The 26,507-nt window shown below is 43.1% G+C and overlaps 1 long non-coding RNA gene across 1 annotated transcript; it reads right to left on the reverse strand.

The window, feature by feature from the left end:
* Positions 1–1,766: 1,766 nt before the first annotated feature.
* Positions 1,767–24,015, reverse strand: LOC116731810 (uncharacterized). The gene is made up of 3 exons (XR_004341635.1): positions 23,959–24,015; positions 2,456–2,460; positions 1,767–1,778 (listed from the first exon to the last, which is right to left on the reverse strand). It is a non-coding gene; the product is annotated as an uncharacterized LOC116731810 (long non-coding RNA).
* Between the last annotated feature and the right edge of the window lie 2,492 nt (positions 24,016–26,507).

Below are 26,507 nucleotides of genomic sequence, written 5' to 3' on the forward strand. Positions count from 1 at the left end.
GACCTAGCCAATGGATTTTTCTCCCTACGCCTCGCCAGACAATCGCAAGGTAAAACTGCATTCACCCACAAAGGCAAAAGCTATGTGTGGCAAAGGTTACCCCAGGGCTACAAGAACTCCCCAAATGTGTTCCAGTCAGCAGTGATGGAAGTACTGGGGGACGTAGGTGCTACTGTGTACATTGATGATGTTTTCATTGCTGATGACACAGAAGAAGAACACTTAGAAAGGCTACAAAAAGTAGTTGAAAACCTCACTAAGGCAGGTTTGAAACTAAACCTCAAGAAATGTCAATTTGGACAGTTCCAGGTGAACTATCTGGGTTTCCAAGTCACGTCAGACTTGGGACTCTCGGATGGGTACAGAGAAAAACTGACGAACATTCAACCACCTCAGTCAGAAAATGACTTACAGAAAATATTGGGACTGTGCAACTATGTCAGAGACCATGTGCCCAACTATCAGAAATATGCCAAACCCTTGTACCACTGCCTGAGGAAAAGTGAGGACGACGAGAAAGACGGAAAAAGACCCTGGGTATGGACAGCAGACAATCAACAGAACCTAGAGGAACTAAGAAGGGCCATTCAAGCAGCTGTGAGACTGGAGCCAAGAAGTTTATCAGAAAGACTAGTGGCAGAGATCAGCTGCGAGAATGACGATGCCATGATCAAAGTGAGTAACGAAAATGGAGGCTTGGTTACCCTGTGGAGTTACACCCTAACTTCTGTTGAGAAGAAATACCCGCAGGAAGAGAAAGAGCTAGCGGTGTTAGCCCGCTATTGGGGTGTGCTGAAAGATTTAGCACAAGGACAACCAGTTAAAGTCATCACACAAAGCCAAGTTCACAAGTACCTAAGAAAAGGGACTGTGGAAAGTACTAAAGCAACCAATACTCGGTGGGGAAGATGGGAGGACATCTTGCTGGACCCGGAGCTTGAAATTGGGCCAGCACAACCCACCAGTAAGAAAAAACCACAAGAAATACCTGAGAAGCCAGGACAACCGGAATGGACAATCTACACCGATGGATCCAGAAAGGGGTCCGACCAGTCGGCATACTGGGGATTTATTCTGAAGCAGGACGGCAAAGAGAAATGCCGTCAGAAAGGAAAGGCCCCTGGTAGTGCTCAAGCCGGAGAAGTGACGGCAGTACTGGAAGGATTGCTGGAGCTGGTGAAAAGGAAGATTAAAAGTGCCAGGTTGGTAACCGACAGTTACTACTGCGCTCAAGCCCTTAGAGAAGACTTGGCCATTTGGGAAGAAAATGGTTTCGAGACAGCAAAGGGCAAGCCAGTGGCACACAAAGACTTGTGGAAAAAGATTGCTGAGCTAAAACTGCAGTTGGAAATAGATGTTGAGCATCAAAGAGCACACACGCATGAGGGAGCTCATTGGCGTGGGAATGATGAAGTGGACTGTTATGTCCAACAAAGAAAGATCGTCTTTGTCGGTACCGAGAAGTGGGACAGTACTCCCAGAGGACGGGAGGTCCCAGAAGAATACGTGGTCGAGGTCGTGCGGAGCGTGCATGAGGCCCTTGGACATGCAGGCGTGCGACCTACACGTAAGGAACTGGAGGAGCAAGACCTTTGGATCCCAGTAAAACAAGTCCAACGCGTGCTAAGGGACTGTGAAGTGTGTGGTCAATACAACGCAGGTCGCCGAGGGCAGCGGATGGATGGGTTGTCCATCAAAAGCACGGTCCCCTGGGGCTCAGTCTGCATGGATGTTGCAGGTCCCATGGGGATAACAGGAAGGAGAGGTGAGAAGTACCTCTTAGTGCTGGTGGATTCTATGTCGGGGTTTGTAACTACAAAAGCAGCCAGGAAAGCAAACGGCAATAGCGTTGTCGGCATGCTGGAACAAGTATGCAGTGCCCTGGGAATCCCGAAAGAGCTGCGCACGGACAATGGGACTCATTTCCGTAATTCACAGGTTGACCAGTGGTGTCAGAAGTATGGAGTGATGCGAGTTTACTCGCCACCCTATACCCCACAAGCTAACGGAGTGGTGGAACGAGCCATTGGGTTAATAAAAAGCTGGATAGCTAAAAATGCTAACACCAACAGTTGGAGCACCCAAGCGGTGGAAATAGGGCAGGCCCTGAACGACAGAAGCAGAGCCGAAAGACCCGCCCCTGCGATGGAACTCAACCAACGGCCGTTCACCACGAAGGAAGTGGGGCGGGGCTCCAGCGACAAAAAGGAGAAGCTGACGCCCAGAGTGCCATTCCGAGAGGGACAGCGCGTGTGGGTCAAAGCAAGAGAGCAACCTGTACATGCAGCAGTAAAACCCAAGTTTGAGACAACTGACATCATCAAGCAAGTACTGGACAGGAACACAGTATTGCTGGAAAGAAAAGGGATCCAAGGAGTTGAGCAGCTCAAGCCAGTTCCTGACTAAAGCGAAACAGAAGCCGGTGAAATGGCCAGTGAATCATGTACCATTCCACCCTATCTCGGACTGGCCACCGTGAAAGGGGTGGTTGTAATTAGAAGAACACCTTCAGGGATTTGGGCAGGACGAGCCCTGAAGAAATTGGATTGGGCTAAAAATGGAGTCCTGTCGGAGGAGGGAGAGATGCTGGTTTGGGGGAAAGCTAAAGGCGGCTGTCCGGTTTGTTTAACGGACCACCATCTCCCCATTATCTGGGAAGGACCAGGCCGTGAGAAGCCAAGGCACCAGGGGGCTACCGCAGAGATGCTACAACATCTTCGCGTCTCCCCGGTCACGGTATTGAACAATACAATCTGTGGGAACTGCCGAGTGGGTTACCTGCCCCGGCTTAAGCTGGAAACCCAATGGGGATGGCCAAAGGAAGAACCAAGAACTTGTCATTGCACGTGGGATGGAAATGAGCTACACCACTGTCCTGTGTGCGAGGAACAGCTGAGGAGCGGAGAGGTAACACTGACAGGCGAAGCCGAAGGGTGGCAAGTGACAAGGTTCTACAGCTCGCTGCGATATTACAGAACCTACGGGCGAGTGCAATCGAACTATGGGAGCCCCATACCGATAATATTACCAGGACCTTCCGCTCCTCCGAATACTCCAGAAGAACTGGACCCATGGGTGTGGAGGAGGGAAGAAGGACCGCATGATGTCCTGTGGGATTCTGTTCAAGCCGCCTGGCCGTATGACGCTGCTAGAGCTTCCCTGTCATTTCCACCATTGAATGCCAACCACTCTCCTGTGGTCTTCCGGGTACATCGGCCTCATGCATACCAACCATCAGCTGAGGAGCTAAGTGCACTCCCAGATGACGCCCGAGAGCAAGCCGTTAATGGTGGGTGGACAGGCCCCTGGGAACTGACTACTTGGGCACATCTGATTTTGGAGGTCATCAATGACTGCACAATACCTATAGTAGATCTGCCGGATGCACCGCGGGAAGATGGGGTGCGCAGCTCAGATATGTATTACTACACCACTGAAGTGGACGGGTGGGGCAGCAACGCGATGAGACCAAAAGAGAAGTCTTGCCTGTACTGGGTGACAGCGGAATCCCAGTTTCGGGATGGAGTTTTGCAACACCCGGGAGGCGTGGCTCACAGGGCGGGTACGCCCTCTGATCCTAGCACCTCCTGTCACGTCCAGCTGTCAGTGCGCATGATCACCGTCCCCTATAAAGGGATCTACTCAGTCGGAGCAGCCATCAAAGTGGTACCAGACGAGCAGACCTACGCTACCGTGTCCAGTACGGAGCCGGAGCCTCCCAAGAAGAAACCCAAAACTCACGCCTGGCAGAAGCTCGCCTCAGCATTTCCATGGAGGAAGACAAACCAAGACTAACGGACAAACCGGACGGAGGAAAACGAGTCGTCAAGACTAGAGGTCAGCAAAAGCCCAAAAAACGCAGCGGAAAACTGTTTTTCATGACTAAATTGTTCAAGGTGGGAACAGGAGTCTTATCGGGACTGTCCGACAAAGGCCCTTTTCTGAAACTACCTACTACTTCCATCCTACTAGATAAGCCAAGAGAAGATTTCACGGTCCCCTATCCGCTTACCGAGGCCTACTTTCTCCAATACTTCATATACCTCCGACCCACTGATTTTCAAAACACAAAGGAGGTGAGGGAAAGTGAAGAGTCCACATCACCCCCTGTACATAAGCCATTCTTGTTCGTTCCCACATTGCCGGCCACGTGGCAAGGACGAGGGTCCCCTAACACGGTTAATTATGCGTCGATTTCACCAATGTGTCCGAGACCCCTGCCATGGACTTTTAACACAGTGTACCTGAGAATATGGGGAATCGAAGTGCGGATCAGATGGGGTCCCCATTACCTTGAACCATTGCAAGGACTGTATTGTGAAATTTCGATTAACGGTATGATCATCTGGACTACCTCACCAGGTATGGCGAAAGCTATAGTAAAGACAGAAATGCACCCAGAAGGTTATGTATTTAACAATACCAGACTTCCATTGTTGTTGCAACTAGATAGGGTTTACCCCAATCCACCACACCAGAGGATTTTTACTCCGTCAACCTGGGGGTACCGCACCAGACTGACTTTGCATGGGCAATCATTGTACACCTACATCACAGTACCCGCCCCGATTGGGTACAACCACGAACTCTGGAACGATCCAGCACTGAAAAACGGCACCGCCCAAGGCCCGTTTCCTCGGCCAGACTATTGGAGAGTCTTCCTCTGGAAGTGGGTGTGGAGGGGGCTGGAGCCTGATTTACCCTACCCCTCTCCAATATATAAGACATTGCTGCAGGGACGAGCCACCAGACGGGTTGCGAAGAACCCTACCACACAAAGCCGCCTCAAGGTTTTGAAAAGAATTTGTGCAACACCTGATGCAGCTGATCCCAGAGAATCACTGATCTGGCCCTTGTACTAACCAGGATGGAAGAAATCTACCTGCGGCGCAAGCCTACAGACCCGAGTTTGCTGGATGTCACCTCGGATTCGGACAGCTCTACTGACACTGACGACGACTCGGAAACCTCTAACGAACCCTTGCTACGGAAAACGACTACGATAACCGGAAAATCCCTATGCCTGAAAGGGCTGCTAACGCTTCTTGCCTTGCTGTTTGCTGCTGCTGTTCTTGCTACTATCTTCTACTTCATCGGAGTTGGACCATGGTATCTTACGCATACAAGAGTCACCTATGGACATTCCAAATACGCTAACTTCAATTGTTGGAATACAAGCACCACGGCTATTTTTGTTCCATGGGACAACGAAACTTCTGTCCAGAATCGAACCAACCTATTCAGCAAGGACAACGGGAAAAAGTACGTGGAACGCCGAGCTTTCGGATTGAACGACTCCACACTGGACCACCTTCTGAATCGAACCTGGGAGATCTACAACTATGACTTCCTCGACACCGGAGTGCTCTGCTGGATACGGGTTCTGCAAAACAAAGAGCGACGGACCGTCAGATGCAACTGGATTCACCCGGACCGAGGTATGCCAGAATGGCATTGCAACATGGCTTGTCGATCGCTGCTACTGTTGCCAAATCAAGGGTACTGGGATACAGAAGTAGTATACCCAGCCCCACACAGGTCCTCAGGCTGTCGAGCCTGGCTTCCCCGAGAGGAGTTTTGGGGAGATTATCACCTGAACTGCAGGGTGGATGACACCATCCCAACAGCACCGCCGGGGAACTGGACCTTTCGAAATGCCACCCGAGGTACTGTTCCAGTTAACACAATGACGCCGCCTACACCTGATACTTTGACTAACATGACGGCTTTCCTGATCAGACAAGGACCTAGACGGTTTATATATCAAGCCGACCAACAGCACTGTTATAGACACCACTTTAGTTGGTTAAATCCTTGCCTCTGGAACAAGTTTGTGAAATGTGCGGGACAGAACTATATGGTTTCAGCCATAGAAGAATACTGGGCTGATTTGTGGCACTCTACACGCCCACTCCGTACAGAAATTGAAACCTGGCTGAACAACACATTCCCATGGGCATACATAGCCAAAGACCAAACGTTCTTTATGGGAGATTTCCCAGAGGGGACAGTGCGCTCTCTTACTGGGTTAGATGAGCTACACATTGCCAATTTGCGTACACAACTCCTTCCAACTCCTGATGACCTTCTGAGCGCTCCTAAAACGGACTTTGCAAAAATTGACAAGTGTGTTGCGCACAGAATTTTTGAGAGCCTAAATGACACCTGCTGGAAGAAAACCCTCTCATCGCCACGGTGCGACCTCTGGCAGGTCGGCAACGCTTTGCACTCTACCTGGAGGTATAACTGCCCTGATCCTGATAAAGCTCCTACGGCTAAATGGGCCCTACGAGCCTGGTACGAGGATTACTACCGGAAGTGGGACTATGAATGGTGGGGACTCCAACAACACGAGTTTGAAGCCTGGGTAACACCATGCCTTACAGAATCAACAAACTATTGGGTCAAGTACCAGTACATTGCTACGGTCTACTCTAAGGACCGCATGATTTGGCCTGGGATTTTTTGGAGACCAGACAGTTACGTCAGCCCAAGACCTTGGCGCATGACTTGTAAAAACAACACAAGAAATATCCTTGAATGTGTAATAGGTTTAGCCAGAAGACCCTGCCAACAGCTTCGCGGCTGGGAAAGCTACTGCAAAGACCACTACGCAGATGAGTATGACACTCACTCTTCTGAAGTCACTTGGCGAAAATTCAATGGAACATGGAGAAGGGCAATAGTGAGCGGAGGAACGTGCACCGATGCGATCCTAGGATATCATCTCCAAAAGCGCAAGAACATCCTTGGCCTTCCCGTTCCGTTCATCCCAAATCCCCTTATAGCCATCGCCGAAGGACATGCTTTCCGACAAAGTCTGTGTGATGGCAACATCGACTCAGGGTTCGAATGGGTCGGACCTAACCTGTTGTATTCCAATCTCCCCTGCTCAACCACTACAGAGAATTGGCAAAAATGTGGAGAAGGCTCTGATCAACATGACTGTTACTGGTACGAGACTATGGGGGCAACATTGGTGGCCGCTATTTCTGAGGTTGCGGAAGAAGTTGCTCATGTGGTGGAAGAAGGCCTCAACATTGTTGAACAATGGTTGATGAGTGCTTTGAGTCTGCTGTGGCCATACCTCTTGGGCCTCCTGGGCGTCGCTGTGGCGTTGATCATCGGTAAAATCGTCCTGGAGGCGTGGCTAAAAGCACTGTGTCGTTGTAAAAAGAGGAACTACCAGCCCCTCCCCCCGAAGGAGGAGCCTACTTCTGCATAAGAGAGAGCTGCCGTGTGCCTGCGAGCCATTCAACCTTCACCGCAGCTGCCGAGAAGACCTGATCCAGAGCAACCATCATCGGACATCATGGAAACCAACTCTTCGACTAACTCTTCAACCAACTCGTCGGATCCTAACTCACTTTTTGCACCAATTCAAGTGAGTACCCTTGAGCATTTAGGGATTACCCTGGCCTGGGTAGTCTTCTGCCACACCGGTCCTTGGCCTACGGGACACCCTATGCGGATCTTCGTCGCGCTACAAGGATATGCCAAGCTGATCCTCCGTCCCATCGTACTCCACAAATGGGGGTTGGCTTCATCCCTCTTCGCTTGTTACCTGATGGGCCGTACCCGTGTCAATTGGCGCAGGGGTGTTGTGGTCTGCCTGTGGCTCATCACCGATACCGCAGCCCTGACATTGGAATTGGTCCTTGGGGGCGCACAAGCCACACGAACCGCCCCATTTAAGATCCTCACAGCTATTCTAGAAGGGCTTTTCGCAGTATCCGTCCTCATCTACTTAGCGCGCCAGGCCTTGTCTATCAAGGGTCGGGGACGGCGAATCTGGATGCAAAAGTGGATAATTCTGGCTCTTTGGGCAACGGTTTGGGGGATCCTGGTGGTCCTCTACTGGCTCCATGAGACCTCGGACCTGGCCATTGTTGTATGGCTGATGACCTACGCGGCAATATTCCATGATTCAGCTCACGTCTATGATCGAGGTGAACCAGCTCCAGATCATGACATTCCGGCTCCTGTGATTAACTCACCTTGGCTCGCAAAACAAGCCGGCACACGGGCTTAAACCAGCCTATTCTCTCAGCTTTCGCTTTTGCATTTTCGTCGTTGTAAGTAAATGTAGTTAATCAATAACCACTGATCATGAAGTTACCTGGGTTACTGTTTCTCCTCAGGCATCAACCTGCTGTGTGGGGTGTGGAATAGCTGCAGAATCTTATGGATTCATTTGGGTTGCATCGTCTTCCCGTTGGTGTCACAACTGCGTGAGCAGTCATTTCACCGATGTAACGGCAATTCTCTGCGCCACTGGGCGAGAGGATTTGCCCTACATTGCGGCTTCCACATCTAGATCCCTGGAACGGGTGCACAAAATCGTGTGGACCTCTGCGTTTGGCCAAGAAGACGAAGAGCTTACAACATCTCCGCTGTACAGGGGACTACAGCTGCCCATAATTCAGAAGTTATGGGAACACCAGCTTACTCGGCAATGCCTCCCAACTTTACATCTTCTGGATGGACGAGTTGTGGCAGTGGGCAACTACCTGCCGCCTACATGTCCCATGTCTCCGGATTTGTTTATTGACGTCGGATGCCAAACCTGCAGTGCAACTAACGTGGAAAGTACCCAAACTGAGACTCTCAGTTCATCTCACCAAGCATGCCAGACTGAGGACACCCTTTCCCCATCACCTCCATCACCTAGTGATATGGATTTCCAGGATCTGCTGGCAGAGTTGGACAGCTACTGCAACAACCCATCAACGTTGCCAGACTTCGGGATGGACCTGCCCTCGCCTCTGCAGCCTCCGCCGGAACGAACCACCCTTTCCGTCTCAGGTGGATCTACACTTGACAACGATTTGGGCGCAGAAATCTGGCTATCTCCGCCGTCCAATCTGACAGGGTATGAGGTTGTGGATTCCTGGACACCTTCATCATCTCCGGTTACCTGCTACGAGCGGGACATCCTGACTGCCGACTGTGGTGATGGGCTTGACCTCTTTTGACTTTGGACTGTGTGGTTTCTGCGAAGCACCGTCCGATCTCCAGGAGGGGGTGTCAAGAAAACTGGCATAGGGTGTGAGATCCTTCCGGGTGCATGCAGAAAAGGTGCATAGAGGCCTGAGAGAGAATAAGTAATCTTGTAGTTTGATTAAAAGTTAATTAAGTTAAATATGAATGAATATAATTAGTAAAATGACTACCAATAATCACATAATAATCCTCTGAAATGTATTTTTTTTTCTGAAATATGATCTGTAATGATTTCTGTAATGATTTAACTTGATTTCTGTAATGATTTAACTATGAAACGATTATGGTTGATGAATTATAATAAGTGAGAGATGTGATTAATTATTAACTAAGGATCAAACTTGTGATAATTTGAAGTCAATGTTCAAATGGGTTTAATATAGGTTAAATGTGTTTAATGATTGTAACAGATGGAAAAGTGAGTTAGAGAAAGAAGAGGAATGTATGGGTGAGGTCCTGATAACAGGAAATGTCGCAAGCAGTTCTGAACAGATGGCCAGAGCGCACAGGATGGGTAGTGCGGTGAGTTTGGCTGAGGCAACGGAAAAAGAGGAAGTACGGGAACTTCCACTATGGTCAGCAAAAACAGGTTGGGAAATGTAGGGGCTTTTTCATGAGAGACAGCAGATGTGAGGAAAGTCACGTAGCACAAATCCTCCCATACACACACAGGGTGGAGAAATGTATAAAAAGGGACCGAAAAGAGGAACCAGCTGTTCCCAGTCCGTCGGCGCAGAAGAGGAGACAACTTGCAAGAGCAGATTGAGCTACGGACCACACTTCAGAACCACGGAGGTGCTCAGACTTCACACCGCCAAGAAAGGACTGGGTCCCATCGCCCCATCTCTGGTTCTTCATTCGACCGTTGGTCTCGTCTCAACCCAGCAGCTTTAAACTCTGCAACAAGACTTGGAGGAAGGACAAAGGCCCCTAGGGGATAAAGAACAGGGTTTTGCAAAAAGAGTCGGACCCGTTCTGCTTTGTTTCCTTTCTGAGGAGGATTCTTCCACACAAGGCAAAGACCTCAACCAAGGATGCTAGAAATTCCTGTTGCCAAAAGATCCACCATCGTCTGGGTATGAGTAGAATCTGCTCATTGAAATTCCATCTCAGAACTTGCGACTTAACTCTTAGGGAAAAGAGACAGGGTAGTATGATTGTACATGTAAATTTTATTACACTGTTTTTGATCCATATATGATTGATTATTGATTTGTATGTCGCATATCCCTGCTTAAGCTTGCTTAATAAATTTATACTATAAAATTCTAATGAGGTTGGTGGACATTGGAATTAATAGAGTCATTTAATCTTTGTCCAGTTCTTCTTAAATAAGGTAAAACTAATGTACATGATTCCAGTGAATAGGAGGCTTCATAATTTCCTTTGGTGAGAGTAAATAATGACCCTGGGACTTACCTCTAAGTCACTAAACATAATCTAGCCGGTTCCAAGTGCAAGTTATGATTTAGAAAGTGGGCTACCGTTAACAGAAGTGGTTATTGGAATTATGCAGCTGCGAGGGCTACTCAGCTGATTGTTTCTTAACTGTAAAGGGTCATAACTTCTGGATTGGAGGTAGTTAGAGCTAGACGAATCACTTTCGCCACCAGTTTAAATAGATTATCTCTTATAGAGTACTTTTAGGGTAATACCCAGGTCTCAGAGATTTTCCGGACCTGTTAGACGGAGAACTGGTCAGTAGGCAGCCCTGTGAAGTTGTGAGGAGTGGGCGGGGCTGACTATTGCAGGATAACCTTCAGGTGACAATATCAGATGAACTGAAGTGTTACTGTTACCTAAATCTCCTTTCTGTTGTTTGCCATTGAAATAGGGTTAGTATTGAGAATGACACAAATATTATATTTTCACATGATCTGCTGCCCTCTGGTTTTCATGTGTGTATGTCAGATGTTGTCATCACATACAGAAATACAATTGCAATCATATTATGAGCAACATAAGCTTTTAATGACAGTTAGAATGAGTTAATGCAGCTAGTCAATATTTGCAGTGTTGACCCCTCTTCTTCAGGACCTCTGCATTTCTCCCTGGCATGCTCTCAATCAATTTCTGGACCAAATCCTGACTGATAGCAGTCCATTCTTGCACAATCAATGTTTGCATTTTATCAGAATTCCTAGGTTTTCGTTTGTCCACCCGTCTCTTGATGATTGACCACAAGTTTTCAATGGGATTAAGATCAGGGGAGTTTCCAGGCCATGGACCCAAAATCTCTATGTTTTGTTCCCTGAGCCAGTTAGATATCACCTTTGCTTTATGGCAAGATGCTCCATCATGCTGGAAAAGGCATTGTTCATTACCAAACTGCTCTTGGACGGTTGGGAGAAGTTGCTCTCGGAGGACATTCTGGTACCATTCTTTATTCATGGCTGTGTTTTTAGGTAAGACTGTGAGAGAGCCGACTCCCTTGGCTGAGAAGCAACCCCACACATGAATGGTTTCAGGATGCTTTACAGTTGGCATGAGACAAGACTGGTGGTAGCGCTCACCTCGTCTTCTCCGAACAAGCTGTTTTCCAGATGTCCCAAACAATCGGAAAGGGGATTCATCAGAGAAAATGACTTTACCCCAGTCCTCAGCAGTCCACTCCCTGTACCTTTTGCAGAATATCAGTCTGTCCCTGATGTTTTTCCAGGAGAGAAGTGGCTTCTTTGCTGCCCTCCTTGAGACCAGGCCTTGCTCCAAGAGTCTCCGCCTCACAGTGCGTGCAGATGCACTCACACCTGCCTGCTGCCATTCCTGAGCAAGCTCTGCACTGCTGGTAGCCCGATCCCGCAGCTGAAACACTTTTAAGAGACGGTCCTGGCACTTGCTGGTCTTTCTTGGGCGCCCTGGAGCCTTTTTGGCAACAATGGAACCTCTCTCCTTGAAGTTCTTGATGATGTGATAGATTGTTGACTGAGGTGCAATCTTTCTAGCTGCGATTCTCTTTCCTGTTAGGCCATTTTTGTGCAGTGCAATGATGACTGCACGTGTTTCTTTCAAGATAACCATGGTTCACAGAAGAGAAACAATGATGCCAAGCACCAGCCTCTTTTTAAAGTGTCCAGTGGTGTCATTCTGACAGATTGATCTCCAGCCCTGTCCTCATCACCACCCACACCTGTGTTAATGGAGCAATCACTGAAACGATGTTAGCTGGTCCTTTTAAGGCAGGGCTGCAATGAAGTTGAAATGTGTTTTGGGGGATAAAGTTCATTTTCTAGGCAAATATTGACTTTGCAATTAATTGCTGTTACGCTGATCACTCTTTATAACATTCTGGAGTATATGCAAATTGCCGTTATAAAAACTGAAGCAGTAGACTTTGTAAATATTAACATTTGAATCATTCTCAAAACATTTGGCCATGACTGTACTTGGAAGAAGAATTCACAAAAAACAAATAATGCACTCAATTTGCTCCATAACTGACCCACAGACAGGAATAGTAGAAAACAGTTTGGATGGTATTGACAAAGCTTTTCAAACATATTATAAAGAATTGTACGCACAAGAACAAAGCAAAATAGAAGATGTTAAAACATTTCTCAATTCATTGGACTTGCCAACAATTGGAGAATGTCAGAACAAAAGTTTTACTGAGAAAATCATGGAAAAGGAACTGATAATGGCGATAAAAAAATTAAAAAATAATAAATCACCCGGTACTGACGGTCTTCCAGGTGAATGGTATAAGATATTTGAAGAAGAACTATCCCCTGTTTTATTAAAATCATTAAATTGGACATTAGGGAAAATGACAACACCGCCATCATGGTCTGAAGCAATTATAACGGTAATACCAAAAGAAGGAAAAAAGAAAATATTATGCAGTTCATACAGACCGATCTCGATCCTTAACCAAGATTATAAACTATATGCATCTATCTTGTCCAATAGGTTGAACGCGTTTGTCCCAGATCTGATTGACGGGGACCAAACCGGGTTTGTCTCTGGCCGACAAACTCAGGATAATATAAGACGCTCACTTCACATAATTCAGAATATTCAGACAAACAATCACACAGCAGTATTGGCGAGCTTAGATGGGGAAAATGCTTTTGATCGTGTCAGTTGGGAGTACTTATTCCTAGTTTTGGAACGGTTTGGTTTTTCACAAACCACAATCAACATTATTAAAACATTATACGCATCACCCACAGCTAGGATCAAGATAAATGGCCGATTGACAGACACAATAAAGCTGGAGAGATCCACACGACAAGGCTGCCCGCTCTCCCCAACTCTTTTTGCACTTTATATAGAGCCTCTTGCCCAGGCAATTAGGGAGAACAATGATATTCATGGTATAGTAACGAATTCAGGAGAACATAAAATAGCACTATATGCTGATGACATCCTTCTATATCTCTCGAGCCCGGAGCAATCCATCCTGGCCGTCCTAAAGTTACTAGGCACATTTGGCACCTACTCAGGATACAGACTTAATATGGATAAAACACAGATTATGTGTTTTAACTATTACCCATCGGTTGAGCTTAAAGATTAAATCCCTATTGACTGGTCTAAGAAAACAATCAAATATTTGGGTATATGGTTGACTTACCTTCCGATTGATCTGTACAAAAAAAATTTTGAATCTGTAAATAGGAGAATTAAACAAGACCTCACACAGTGGTCGGGATCTATAATTGACTTTAATTCAAGAATTGAGGTAATTAAGATGTCAGTATTACCTAGGTTATTATACCTATTTATTTCTTTGCCTATTAAAATCCCTCATTCTCAGTTTTGTGAGTGGGACAAATTGATATCTCGTTTTATTTGGAAGGGACAGAAACCCAGAATTAGATACAGTACTCTTACAATTAGGAAAGAAAAAGGGGGGCTGTCACTCCCAAATCTTCATGGCTATTACCTTGCAGCTCAACTCAAAACAGTAGTACAGTGGTGTGATCATACTTATGAGGCTGGATGGAAAGAATTAGAAACCAAGTGTGGAAACATTTCAATACAAGCTCTGATTGGAGATCAGAAACTTGCAGCAGCATGCCAAAAAAAATTAGATCCCCTAGTGTCATTTACCCTTTTGACCTGGTTTGAAGTGGTTAAGGAATTAAACTTGGAAAACCAAATACGAATTCTCAGATGGGTCGCCTTTGACTCAGATTTCACCCCTAACCAATTAGATTCCAGTTTTAAAAACTGGTCACAGAAAGGAATAACTGCTTATTGCAGGATACTGGACAAAAATACACTACCAAGTTTTCACACACTACAACAAAAATATGATCTAGAAAAAGGGGACTTCTTTAGATATTTGCAATTTAGACAATTTTATTTTTCAAACATATTAAAAGCCTGCATCTCAGAGTCTAACGAGATAATTCAATTGGTGTCACAAGCTTACTCCACGCCTGGCAAGATCACCATCTCCAAACTTTATCGGGGATTGTTGAGATCCAAAGGAATGTCAACAGATTATGTTAGGAAAAGATGGGAGGAAGAGATGAATACTGAAATATCACAAGAACAATGGGACAATATGTGTGAATCCGCTGCTTCAACCTCCTCCTCAAACTATTGGCGTGAGTTCAGTTGGAAAAACTTGTTACGTTTTTTAGAACACCAAAGCAGCAGTATTATAGAAACCCGAATGCTTCTAAATGCTGGAGAGGATGTGGGGACGCGGAGCCAAATCACTCCCATATTTTCTGGTCCTGCATAAAGATCAAGTCTTGTTGGAAAGAAGTTTTGGAGAAAATTGAAATAATTTTGGATCTCAAACTCCAACAACCTACCATGTTATTGTTGCTCGGAGCCGTTCCTGAGAGTTGGAACATGAGTGACAAATATTTATTAAAAATCTTCAGTTCTACAGCCAAAAAATCGATCACTCGGAAATGGCTTCAACCCGACCCACCAACGCTAAAGAACTGGCTGGAACTGGTGGACAAAACCCACAAACTGGAAAAGTTAACGTTCATGTTGAGACTACAATTGGACCTTTACAAAAAGAGATGGAGCAAATGGACTAGATTTCTAGAAAACAATAACTGAATCAGGTCACTTATACTGTCACTTTAATTGCTGCTCAAAAAACCCAAAGATTGGGATGTAAATTTGTATGCTGTTTTTCATCCTGTATCTGTTTCATTTTTGACAGAATGTAAGTAATTCTTCTTGTCGACAGTTGCTTCCGTTCTGTGTTCTGTATGTGATTGATAAATGAAACACAACCAATAAACATAAAGTAAAAAAAAAAAAATGCATTATATATCATAACAGTCTTAGTTGTGCTTCTTTTTAAAAGCAAAAAGTTGTGTCTTTTAGGTAAAATAAATTAAAAAGTTTTTGTTGTTTAGGAGTTGTGGCCCAGTTTGAACCCTATAAGTGAATTCCAACATGTAAGGCTCCATGTTTTAATTGGATAGTCCACAGCAGGATTCCAGCAGTGTTTGCCTTACATAAATAACATGAACTAGTAAAGAAAAACAACAAATACATTGCCCCTGCAAAGGTGTAGGTACAAAAAATAACCTGATAACATTTCCATCTCATCAGCGTGTTTACCTATCAGTTTTTGCCCCTATGAGAACACAGACGGACATTTATGCCATCGAAGCAATGCTTAGCATTGATAATGCTATGCTGCTCGGCAAATGCACTTTGACTCGGCTCACCGTGAGGTGGAGGTTAAAACACACCTACAGCCCCGAATCTGTCAGCGGCCGTGACCCGAGTCCCGACTCGACCTGCAGATGAAGTTAAGCTGAACCCGCGAGTGAACTGTGAGAGGAGCAGCTTCAGAGGCACACTTTGCATTTAGACAATTAGCGGAGCGCTGCTCAGCGGGGATGGGACCGCTGTGCGGTGTTTGCAGAGCTCTGTCTCCTTCGCAGCAGCTCCCGCTGGATTGCAGGGGTGAAGTGGAGGGCAGCGCTAATGCAGGCAGGCTCCAGCTAAAACACCTGACAGATACCCTGTTTGCAGATGCGACGAGCCCTGCGACGGCTCCTTTGATTTCACTGCTAATGCAGGGTGCATGTTCTCGGTCATTATGGCAGCATGAGAGAGCTGGGGAGAAAAGGGTTTCACTCATTTGCCACTCTTATACAGAAGATCTACTTTTTACTTTTACTTTTCCGCTTGTTACAAACAAGCGGAAACGTTCGATTAGAGATTATGCTGGGGGGATTTTAGAAATGGTCCTAGACAGAAACTTTAACATATATGGCCATGAAAATTGATTCTGTGATTATTGAAGAGGGGACAGATTTTTACAAGATTTTTTTCTTCTTCCTTCTCCCTTTTCACACATGCATTAGTAAGAGTTGCAAGAGAATGTGTTTGTGAATTGATGTAATTTGTTAAATTGACTGAATCAGTCAAGTTTATTTGTACAGCACATTACAGCAGCAAGGCACTTCTGAGTGCTTCACATCATAAAAACGCAAAAATACAAAGTTATGAAAGAAACCAGTCAACAACTGAGGCCTCATAACATGGACCAGGTTCAGCGACGGTGCATTTGGTGCGCCCAGTTAAGTGCCTTAACTATAAACCTAGCTTCATCCGTCTTTACTGTCACTATTACTGCTGTATAAAAAACTCAATTGATAATAAATAAACAACACTTAGCCTGGTTGGGGGACAAGTAAAGCCTGGTGGCCCGCCAGGCTTATTATGCACTGAGGAAAACCCTGTAAACCTAAAAATAAACATTTTGTTTGGTCATAGGCATAAATCCATGTAATATTTGTAAACTAATCAGTATTGCCCCAAATGAAACACATTTAGCCAATAGATGGATAAAACATTACTGTTTTATAATAGTCTGGTCTTCTGAGCTCAAAGTTAAGGCCCCAGTAGCCAAGGGTTCTGGAAATAATCTGTTCATGTGATGGAGGACTGGACAGGTCATGTAGGGGGTGTGGCTGTAATATTACTGCAGTAAGCAGTGGGTTCTGTTCATGTTATTTAGGCATTGTAAATATATATTTTTGTTAATTCATATAAATTCCAGGAAATCGATGGGATAACTTTGAGATTGAGGATTCCCAGAATTTTGCAACCTTACCTGTAGCTAAACTAACATACGGGTTATCAACAAGGTGCTTTAATCTGACGATATCTGACTGTGAACAAACCTTGAATTCTAAGTTCACCCAGATAATAACTGTTGAAATCCAAAAATGTAATGATCTGACAGATCTTCTTTTACACAGCTCTTCCTTTTTCTCTTACATCCTTAAATAATCTTTCTAGATTATTTTTTCTTCTCTTATGAATTCCATCTGACAGTTATTTCATTCCTACCATTTCACCCTCACACATCTGTCATTTCAGGTTTTTACTGAAATTGATATCAGAAGTCAGTCTGACAGATAAACGTATTAAATCAGTGTGGTACCTCATAGGTTTTTAAATGTGCTACATTTTAAAAAAATAACTTTCTTTGGAAACTAATCCTCACAAAACTGTGAGTGAAGCAGCAAATGCAGCTTGTTAAGTCAGCAGAAGTCAACAGAAAACCATGAATGTTATAGTTCTCATTTCCTGAGACTCAAAATCCAATCAGAAAACTTTGAGAGGCCTTATGCGTGTCATAGAGCTGCTTTATAACTAGTTCCTATGTAATTTTGATCTTTTTTGAGAAAGCAACTTAGAAAGATGACTTTGACATTTATATGTGGTAATTTACCCAACAAAGAACAGAGAAGGATACATCTTTGTTACACAGTGTCTTGGCAAAGTATTTATACTGCTTGAACTTCATACATTTTGCTACGTTATGTCTAATAGACTAACCCAAAGAGGTGCGTAGTTTGGAACATGAATAGATTTTCTTTGTGTAACGAAACATTGTGACAAAAAGTGAATACTTTTGCAAGCCAAACAGGTTCATAGCCTATCAAAGATTGCTGTTCCACTATGGTATTGAGCTCGACACCGCTGAGTGACTGTATTTTATTTCCATAAATAAACATTCTTCAAAGAAAATTTGTTATCTCCATTGACTGTTGTTGGCGTGTGTGAATCTGATGCAAAATGGCACTCTGCATGTCTCTGAGACGCCGCAGGCTCTGAGAGATTGGCAGTTTCTTATGCCCCGGGAAGAAAAACTGGTAGCTCATCTTGTTTGATCCCCTTTCCCCAGTGTAGAGTCCAGTTATTATTTATTTTTTTCTGATTACCATCAAAGTACGCATAGCTGGAGTTTTTTGGCTCAGTAGTTCACTTTTAAAGTGCCTGATTGGGTGGAAACAATACAGGGAAAAAGTAAATTATGTGTTTAAATTTATTTCAAGTGGAAAAACAGAAATGCTAATTTTGCCTCACTTCTGAATTTTTAGATTTGATATTGTAGTGTGTATACTTGAGAACAAATATTTCAGATAGCAGTTCTGCCTGCATGCTTGTGTTGCGAAAACTGAATCATAGTAAAAGTTAGCATTAAAGACCAAGTTATTCTTTAGTTCCACATCATGAAAACACAGCTACTTCACACAACACTAAAGCACCAGGTCAAGCAAGAAGGACTGACCCAGTTTGGGCATAGTTTAGTACACTAACAAACCAGTGATGGGTATGTAAATAATTCACTTCGTAAAGACATAGCATGTTTAGAACCTGGAGAAAATAAATATAGCAATGCATTACAGGCACTCCACCAAAGTGTCTGAGTTGTGTATACTGGATTTACTCTTGTGGAAATTGTTGCACAGCGGGTGGTTACCCTCTTACACCAAGAGGTTCCAACACTGAGCCACTGGGACATCTGTAGACCAAACGTGGTGAGCTGTTGCTCTACACTAAGACTTTGCCATGTTTCTATGAAGCGATGTACCTGGTGACTTTCTGTCACTGTCTTGACTGATTAAATTGATCATGACTAAAGCCATGAGCAAAATTTCACTCAATAGACGTAGAAACGACACTCATATCAGGTTAAAATATAAACATAAAACAAAAGAACAAAAATCCATACATTAGGTTGTGGTTGATCAAATAGGTCCATGGAGTTTGACTTTCAGTATCTTGGTTAAGGCTGAGTAATAGGCTATGAAATGAAGTTGTTCTATCAGGCTCCATTTCATTGGAGTGGTTAATCTCCTAGCTTTCTGGCATAGCATTTAGCTTTTCTGTAAATCAGATAATGTCAGAATCCAAGAACCTGCTGTGTGGGGTACCTCAGGGCTCAGTATTATGGCCTATACTCTTTATTTTATATCTTTTCCTCCTTGGCTAAATAGTAAGTCAGTTTTCACAAGTCTTGTCATTTCTATGCTGATGATATTCATCTATATTGCTTCTTTACCTTCTAAATACCGCAAGTTGTCCGTTTTGATAAACTGCATTAGCAATATCAAACAGTGGCTCAGTGACAACTTACTGCAGGTTAATTGTGATGAAACTGAAATGTTAATTATTTCTCCTGACAGTCAAATAACTCAAATCAAGCAGCAACTTTATGTTAGCGTTGTCTTGATTCTCTACTTTTAAAAGAAAGCTGAAGGCACATTTGTTCATTTGGCTTCCAATTAATTTTATTTTGTTTTTGTCTCTTGTATGCTGTTTTATCTCTCCTTCTGTTTTATCTTCTGTGTTTTGATGTTTTGTATTTTGTACAGCAATCTGTAGTTTCTGATCTGTGAAAGGGGATTACTTACTTATGTGTTTGGTTGCTTACTTAGGTATGGACTCTAGGCTCAAAAAATCCAACAATCTATGTGTTTATTTGGTAAATAAAGACTAAAACTGCCCGATAAAGGTGTCAGTAGACATGTAGGGTTTGGAGGGATCCTTCCGATTCAAATACAGCTGGAGTGATTTTTTCCAGATCCTTGTAAATTGAATCATTTACATAAGCAACACTGGTCTGCCTGAGGACCAAGAACAGCTAAACTGAACTATTCTTGCTGGGTGCCTAATTTTTGTTGTTGTCATTGTCTAAACATGCTGAACAGAAGATCATAGGAACTTAAAATGTATATTTTTACTCTAAAAGTATTACTAATGAGTTCCTATAAAACGTTTGGTACAATTGAACCATATATTTAGATTCTCTGTCTAAAATGATATATTAAATTCGATTAAACATTTCTTGTTTTAAGTTGTGGAGGACTACCAGAGTAATTTCTATTTGCTAAAAATCAGAATAATAATAGAACTATGCCTTAAAACAATTTGCCTTTTGTCATTTTCTAATTCACAACAGTTGAGCCAACTGGAGTCACATCTATTGATATATTTTAAGGCGACACCTCAAAACACTGCTTCCTTGTGTCACATTATGGGAAAATCATAAATCAAAAGATCAGGAAGAGAATTGTGGACTTTCATTAGCCTAATTCATCATGCGGTACAATTTTTCAGATAACTAAAAGTGAGCATTCATCTGCTCGAACAATTATACTCTGGTATAAACACCATGGGGAGGTTCAGGCATCATACAGTTCAGGAAGAACAGGAGTTCTGCTCTCCGTCAACATTAGACCAAACATAAAACGTCATGTTGTTCTTACTACAGTGTACTATTTGCTTTATGGTGCTATTTGCTGTCATCATGGGCTGATGGTCAATCAGTAAGAGAGAAGCCATTACTCCTAAAGCAACATTAAAAACTCAGTTTCTATTGGTCGTAGGACGTCATATAGCATCTAAAGACATCAGCCCAGACGTAAAGCTTGGGCACAAATGATTGTTCCAAATGGACAATGACTTTAATGATACAACCAAGTAAGTTATGGACTATAAAGTCAATGTTTTGAATCCGAGGTCTCACCACAGGAAATGGGTGGACAGAGCTAAACAGCTGCCTGACTCAGTCACACCAGTTCTGTCAGGGATAATGGGCCACACAGTTTAAAAGGCAATTCTCCCAAAAACTAAGAAAATGTAGTCTCTTTCTTTATTCTGGAATTTAGCAAGTAGAAATAATTTTGGTAACCCTAACCAACCTAAAACATGTAAAGTTTAGAATCATTATTGTGTTAGATAATAGCTGCGTTTCCACTGACCTTAAAATTGGGCAAATTGGAATTACAAAAATTAATTTGCTCAATGGAAACATGCCAATTTTGGAAAATCTCATGTTTTTCGAGAAAAGTTTTGCAAGCATGCTTCCACCTCATCGTCCGGTTTCGATCAATAACGGAATGTTGGTTCTTGCAGAAAGGATGAAGAAGATGACAGGAAGGGATAGGAGGAGGATGGTGCAGCGTGTTTTCTTATTCTTATTCTTATTATTTCTTATTCCAGCAGGGACGTAATTTCCCTGCTGGGATGAATAAAGTACTTCTATTCTATTCTATTCTTATGGCTTGTCGTGTGAACAAAGTTATTTGCATGTGATTTTAGTTACGTTTCGTATTTAATAGAAACACCACAATTGTGAATTTATGTCTTTTGGACATTGACAATATACTGACAAAGTTTTGCGCACATTTGTAATGGAGTGAGGAGAAAGAATGTCTTTTTTTAATAGTTTATTTGAAAATCCAGTTGCAGCCGCTATCTGCAACCTGAGCTGTTTGCTCCAGCATGTTTTCTTCTATTGATCAGTGCTTCCTCACACCTCTGCCAGTCCTTCTAGCCTGAACCTAAAGCAAAGTGTGCTCTGGGCTCGGCTGCCAAATTTCCGTGTTGAGCGTACAGCTCACTACAAGTGCTGCATTCATATTTCAACGCCATGAAGATGTAGGTTTCCTCCTCCTCCTCTTCCTGCATTTAGACACTGCCGACGGCCTGCTTGCTCACACCCTTCTGCTAAGACGACCATCCATGAGGAGACTCAATTAAAGCGTCCAGCCAGAGCTGCTTTAATAATGCAAACTGCACTTGTTAAGGCAGCAGAATGCTGAAAGCTGATATCCTGCCTCTCCGGTAAAGAGATCATTTAGAGATGTGGTCCATGACAGCTCTTTGATCCACGGTTTACATTTTTAGATTCTGGTGCTGATATGTATATTTTCTTTTTTTCAAGAAAAATGTTGCATTTTATGATTCCTTGTAGGGCCATCGTAGATAGAGGAAAAAAAAGGAATAAACTTTCACCAAAAAATTCTAAAAAAGCTTGAAAATGTCTCAGTTTCAAAAGTTGAAAAGGACCAACTTTTGGAAATGTTCTCAGTTTTAACTCTTGAAACTTATAAAATTTCTCAAAGGTTTCTGAGATTGTTCTCAAAATTAATTTTTTTTTTTTTTTTTTTAGTAGCAATTTGTTTGGACTTTTAAAACTTAGAAATTCCCATGTGATTTTCTAGAAAATTTCTGAGATTAAGGCTAATTTATGCTGGGTTTTATTCTATCTACAATGGTCCCAAGAAACACAACGACACAAACCGTTCTCGTCTGTAGAAGATGATGGATCAGATGACAGAGGAGGCCTCGACAGCACCGTCCGCCGAGATGACTTCATCGTTTTACCGGATGACGATGCGATCTGCCGCGCTGCCCAAGATGAGACGCGGACAGACCGGGATTACACCAGATTAGTTTGAGAAGCTGTGAAAAACACCCAACCGTGTTCTGTGATCTGTCTGTTTGCTGTGGCAGAGAGACAAAGGGAGGGAGGCGTAAAAAAAAAAAAAAAGGATAGGAGATGGTTGGTAAGAGAGTCTTTCCCTGGGGAAAGGTTATCTTTAAGGGGATTGCACCAAAGTCAGTAACAAAAGAGGAAGATTCAACCTTGGGGGGTTGGTGGAGGTAGACTGGAAGTCTTTTTTTCTATGCATTTGAAACATGTTTAATTTTCTTCTGATAAATGGCTTTATGGAAATTCATTTTAGACAAAGCTTTACACAATAATTCCTACGAGCCACACACGTACACTAACGACTTTTTATGATCATTTTTTAAAATGACCGTCCGACCCAGTTCCTTTTTTCATTCCGCACAACACTCCTCATCCGGATTTGACTTTGGAGCCCGTTTCTTTATCGACGGGGTCCTTCCCTTGTCCCCCTGCCTCAACTCCATCTGATCCCCCGCCTCTCCTCTCCACCTTCTCCATTTATGTGATTTTGTGTGTCTGGCGGCTCTACAGAGAGGATTGCACTGGATTAGCTTCTCCGCCTTCTCAACTGATCCGATCCATTCTATGTAATCCAACTCAATTTAATTATGTTTATCGTTCCACCTCGCCAGTGCCGAGGAGCAGCGGCACACCTCTTCCCAGATAAGCCCGGGGACCTTGTGCCTCTTTGCTGGCAGAGCGTCTGCCGGCGCCTGTTGCTCTCCAAACAGATGGTGTAAGTCAGCTGCGCTCTCAGTAAATAAGGCGTTAGGTACAATATTATGCTTTGGCGCACCCCTTAAACATCAGTGTAACATGATAGAAATATCCGAGGTTGAAATTTTTTTTATATATTTTTGTTGCTGGTAGGATTTGTACACTTTAGCAAACTCTCTGTCCCTCGCATTCCTCTAATCTTGGAAGTATTAAAGCGCCCACTTTCTAAACAGTCTTCTTTCTTACTTCTGTAAGTCTAATCCTAAAAGCATGAGATATCGAACGCTTCCAATAAGAGCCTGACATGCTGTGGAGTTGACTGTGTCTGAAAATCCTTTTCTTCTTGAATGCAGTATTAAATATTGCAAGATTAAAGTGGCTGCATTATGTGTTCTCCAGCCATATAGAATCATTATATAGCACAATCAAGTGACTATGTTAACTTTAAGTTATTCTATAAATTCTGTGTATTCTGTATGTGTGTAGATATGTCTGTATGTATACACACACATATATATATATATATATATATATATATATATATATATATATATGTATATATATATATATATATAAATGTGACTTCGTAATTTAACACCTTGAAATTGGGTCTTTGTCTCCGTCGGAGTTTCTCTTCCTGGAACTGCACCTTCCGAAAATCATCACAACATGGCTCCTCTATTAACCCTTTAACAACGGTTTTACCAGCGTTATATTGAGAAGTAGGTTGACTAATGAGCTCGGTTTTTCACAGTTCCCCAGGTGTTTGCTGGTTGCTGCTGGCTACTCTGAAGGAGCTGAGTGGAGGAATCAGACACCTCCCTGCGAACAAAACGATGCAATCAGATTACCATTCGATCTGACAGTTTAGACTATTGAGCAAAGGAAAAATTGGTAAAAAATGTGACTCTCTAGACATACCTCAAAGGGCTTACAGTTGTAACTGCAGCAAAATGAGACCGAACAAATTATTGATACAGGCGGACTGAGTAATTATGAACATCAATTACTCTGATCAATTTGGATCCTGTCTACCCTTATCATCCCACCATCTCCTTTCTTCTGCAAGCCTTGGCACTGGATGTCAGTCTCTTCCAGAAAAAAACTAAAACACTTAATGATTTGGGGGCTCGCAGATGTCCTTTTCTAAAAAAAATATATTATTTTTCTTCTTCCTGAACATAACATTGAATGCAACATGATTAAATGAATTCACACTCCTTTGGTTGCTGATGGCAGGAATGTGGATTAGAGTCGCTCCCGGTCCAGCCTCCCGACACTCTGTGGTGTCGGTGCAGTTGACCATACTGAAGCAGCAGATGTTCCAGTCAAACCAGTTGAAAGCCTTCCGTCTGGATTGTACTGTGACTAAAAACATATCCTTGTCACTTTAGCTATTTTATGCCCAATTAAATAAATTTCTTTCAAAATATTCAGTCTTCTCCAAAAGAACCTTGTTATTAGAGGATAACGGGTGCCAAATCTTGTTTTTTATTTCTCTCCGCATTCCTCCACCTTCGTTTGAAGTATTATTTTGATGTAACGCGAGGAGGCAAAAATGTTCCCAAATGTCATCATTCTTTCATCAGTGCCTGTTAACAGCTTTAATCGTCTCCAGTGGGTTGAGTATTAAATGTCCTGCTCACCTTTTGAAAACACAGCCAGAGAGAGAGGGAGAGACGTTGCCTCGGTGACGTCGGCCATGAATGTTTAATGAGCGAGGGCGCTGGGATATCAGTAGATGAAAGTTGAGTGCATTTTCTGGGTTTTTGGAGCAGGGAAGAGTTATCCTGAGAGTCGGATGCTCATTCCCGCCGTCTTGTTGCGAACCGCTCTTTTAAAGCCCCGTTTTGTAGTTTTTACAGGATATCTCCCTCATGTTTCTTGTCCTCGTTTCTTCTCCTGCCAAAAGCATTGCTGAAAATCACATAAGCTTCATTAGCAATTTACGCCGTCTATTAAAAGGCAGGTCTTGAACCCCTCGGTTTTTTGATGATTACACACTGTATTTGTCGGTAAAGATCCAGCTGGTTGTTAAAGCATTCGTTAAGTCTCATAGCGAAGACTTAAACACGAGGTCGCACAACAAGCCCCATTATCCTCCCTCTCCTCCGGTAATGAAATCTTTTTCTTTCTCTCTTTTTCCCCAACACTCACTTATGTCTCCTTTGCCGTGTCATTTGGCAGCATTCCTTGTTAGAGGTTGACCTAGGATTTTGCTGAATGAGAGGCTTGTTAAAGCTTGACCTGGAAGTGGATCTCTCGTTTCCCCAGCTTGTTAAATTTCTGTCACTCTCAGCAGCCATCATTAGTCCATAGGAGAGGTTTTATTATACTTTTTCAGTAAATACATCTAGCAACAAGAAAACAAAGACTTTCTGGCTCGCTGTGAGGGATGTGAAGCTTCAATAAAAGTAACAGTCTGGGGTTTTTAATTATACAAATCATTAATGAAAAAGGAACAGCTTGTGTGCCAGCAGACATCCCACAACGGTTTCTATTTGTTTGGGACATAATCCAAAAAAAAAAAAGAAACAAAATCTTTAATATCGGAACATAATACTTGGGAAAAAATATAATTACACTAGTTACAGCTAAGTCCCCAAACTGCTTCTTTGTTCCAAGTCTTTTCTAAAAATAATGTATTTCTCAGCAGTCAGTTGACAGATTTACAATGTGATCGCGTTTTAATATCTCCGGTTTGGTCTTTTACAATTTGTTTCTAGGCACACAGCAGTCACACTAACTGCAGAAGAAGATATCAGTGCAAACACTGACATCTTTTTTTTATGACTAATGAACATTGGCCAGGACTAGAGTTTATTTAACCCAGAAAAATCTTTTAATAATTGCTTTTATTTTTTAGCCCAGAGATGCTGCTTAAACCGCCTAAAAACTGTTAACAGCAGCAACATCACCCTTTGACTCTTTTTAGCCAATTTTTCCCTTGAGGAATAATTTGGAATAGTTATTTTATCAGCTTTAAAAACATATTTGTTCCTCCTTCGCAACTGGTTCCAAGTCTTCTTTTCCATCATTTGATGTTGAAATAAAAAAAAAAGAATCAAGAAGATAGGCATGTGGACGTATGACGTTCCGGCACAGTGATAAACTTCAGCTAAATACCAAAGTTTAACTGCATTATATAATTTTCTCGTAAAACAACTCAGCTAATTACTACTTGTGACTAATTTCTGCTAATGATTAATCAAGATAAAGACTCTCATTAGGTCTCAAGTAGGAGTTTAAACTAACTGCGAAAACACTACAGAGTCAGCAGATGTGTTTACAAAGGACTTAT

Source organism: Xiphophorus hellerii, chromosome 13 (assembly GCF_003331165.1).
Source record: "Xiphophorus hellerii strain 12219 chromosome 13, Xiphophorus_hellerii-4.1, whole genome shotgun sequence".
In the NCBI taxonomy this organism is placed as follows: domain Eukaryota; kingdom Metazoa; phylum Chordata; class Actinopteri; order Cyprinodontiformes; family Poeciliidae; genus Xiphophorus; species Xiphophorus hellerii.